Below are 2,915 nucleotides of genomic sequence, written 5' to 3' on the forward strand. Positions count from 1 at the left end.
TATGTTGCAGTCAATGGAGCTTCATCAATATTGGAATTGTGGCACAAACGAATGGGTTATTCTTCAGAAAAAGTGGTGAAATCCCTCCTTCCTACTAGTGATATAAGAGGTAGTTTGAATAAAGTATGTGAAGTGTGTTTTCGGGCTAAACATTCTAAAGATAAATTTTCTTTAAGTAATAATAAAACTAGTTGAATTTTTGAGAAAATACATTGTGATTTGTGGGGTCCTTATAAATACCCTTCCAGTTATGGAGCATGATATTTCTTAACCTTAGTAGATGATTACTCTCGGGCTATTTGGATTTATCTTGTGGTTGATAAAATTGAAGTTTTTCAAATTGTCCTTTGTTGCTATGATTGATAGACAATTTTCTAAAAAGATTAATTGTCTATTAATCATATTGTTCAGAGTGATAATCATATGTGTGTTGCTATGATTATGGTCTCACTTCGTGAATAATTGTTGAAAATTTAATATATATATATATATATATATATATATATATATATATATATATATATATATATATATATATATATATATGTAACGACCCAATTTTCGCATCAAAATTTTTTTGTTTAAAAACGTTACTTTAGAAAATATTAATAACCAAAACATCATTCGATCATCCATAATATAAACTGAACCATGTCCGAAAAACCAAAACATACAACTAATCAGAATATCAGAGTACAATCCCAGTGAATCTCGTAAATGCGGAAAACGAAGAGTGTGTGTGTGACATGCTGCTACCGAGCCGGCTCCTTTCCCCTAGCTAAGGAGGTACCTGAAACCAAAACTGAAACCGTAAGCACAAAGCTTAGTGAGCTCCCCCATAATATCCCATACCATACAAGCATTTAACAAATAACATGCAGTTAGGAGATACGGGCCCCACCCACACTCGTGAAGATACGGGCCCCGCCCACACCTCACTTTCTGAGAGATACGGGCCCCGCCCACACTCGTGAAGATACGGGCCCCACCCACACTTCGCTATCTGGGAGATACGGGCCTAGCCCACACTCCACCCTCGGAGAGATACGGGCCTCGCCCACACTTAACCGCCAACTCATATCATACAAGTATCACACAGACACCCAGTGTAAACAATTCTATCATACTGGCATATATCGTAATCAACTCAACTAATAGATACGGGCTCGGCCCACACTATCATACTAACGTCTCATCTATACGGGCTGGCCTTGGTGCCTTAGACCCGTTACTACTGGAAGGAAACTCACCTCGAAATAGCTGCTGGTCTGTGTGGGAATTGATCACCTACTACTGCTGCTGCTGCTCCGGAAACTCCCCGGCTGTAATTCCCACAATATACTTAATCATACACTGTTAACTGTCCTTTGGGTAAAAAGACCATTTTACCCTTGGTCTAGCCCTAAGTCAATTCGAAGTCAACTTTTAGTTGACCCAACTCGCCGAGTGGATCTCCACTCGCCGAGTCCCTGACCAGACTATTGTCCTGGGTCCCTGATTCTACTCGTCGAGTTGGGCTATGACTCAACGAGCTCATCTTCTAACCTGTCATTCAACTCCTTCATCCTACTCGCCGAGTTGTATGAACAACTCGTCGAGTTCATCTTCATCCGAAGAACACATATGCTAAGACTCGCCGAGTTGTATGAACAACTCGCCGAGTCTGTTCTTGATCTATGAAGATTGCCTTGGACTCGCCGAGTCAGGGCATTGACTCGCCGAGTCCTATCATGGGTGAGTTCAGCTCCCAACTCACCGAGTCACCCCCTGTGACTCACGACTCAACTCGACACATCATGAAGGGACCAGTCCAGTGACTCGCGACCAGACTCGTCGAGTCACATATATGACTCGCCGAGTCGCAGCCATGCATCCATCAAATACACCGATTTGCTCGATTCCAGTCCATGCCATTCACAGATCTGGGCTTCTAGGACACAATTCACACGTAAAGTTTCCAACTTTACGTGTAGATATTCACCAATATGGATTTTAAGGCTCAAAGTGCACCAAAAGAGGTAGATCTAGGGCTTTTATGCAATATGACCCCATTAAGGCAATAGATCCAAGCTCCAGGAACTAAATCATGCCTAGATCTAAAGGCTAACAGCTTATCATCACCCACAAAGCACAAACAAGCTTGGGGAAGAGCCCAAGAAGGACTCCAATGAAGCAAAAAGGGATTACAAGCTTGAAAACAGAGGGGAAACGAGCTATACCTCAAGGAATATGTTGAAATGACACAAAGATGCCTGATCTCCTTCTCCTCTTCTTGATCTACACCTCTTTCTCCTCAAAACCTTCAAGAACACACCAAGAGCACTTCAATCTCTCAAGGAAATAAGGGAAAAACGATGTTGGGGAGTTCTGGGGGGTGAATGGGGACGAGTTGGGGCGGAATGAGGGTTTAAATAGGGTGCAAACCCTTGAAACTTAGGGTTTCATCCAGCAGCGGTGACTCGCCGAGTCCAGGATATGGACTCGCCGAGTCGCCCACTTAAACGTGTCCTGAGTCTCGTCCCTACTCGGCGAGTCGGACCTTATGACTCGCCGAGTCCAAGGCTAAAATAGGGCAATGCTCAAATAAAATTCACATACCGGAAACCAGGTGCTACAAATCTCCCCCACTTATTTTAGACTTCGTCCTCGAAGTCTGATGCCCGGTCCTGAAACAGCTCGGGGTAATGCTCCATCATCTCGTCCATCGGTTCCCAAGTCCATTACGAACCCTTGCGGTGTTGCCATTGCACCTTTACTAGTTCTACCCTCTTGTTTCTCAAAGCCTTTGACTTCCTGTCAAGTATTGCGACTGGGCGCTCAATGTAATTCAAGCTGTCATCAACCTGAATATCCTCCAACGGTACTACCACTGAATCGTCCACCAGGCACTTCCGCAGCTGCGAAACATGGAAAGT

Source organism: Lactuca saligna, chromosome 9, assembly GCF_052625555.1.
Source record: "Lactuca saligna cultivar CGN05327 chromosome 9, ASM5262555v1, whole genome shotgun sequence".
Classification (NCBI taxonomy): domain Eukaryota; kingdom Viridiplantae; phylum Streptophyta; class Magnoliopsida; order Asterales; family Asteraceae; genus Lactuca; species Lactuca saligna.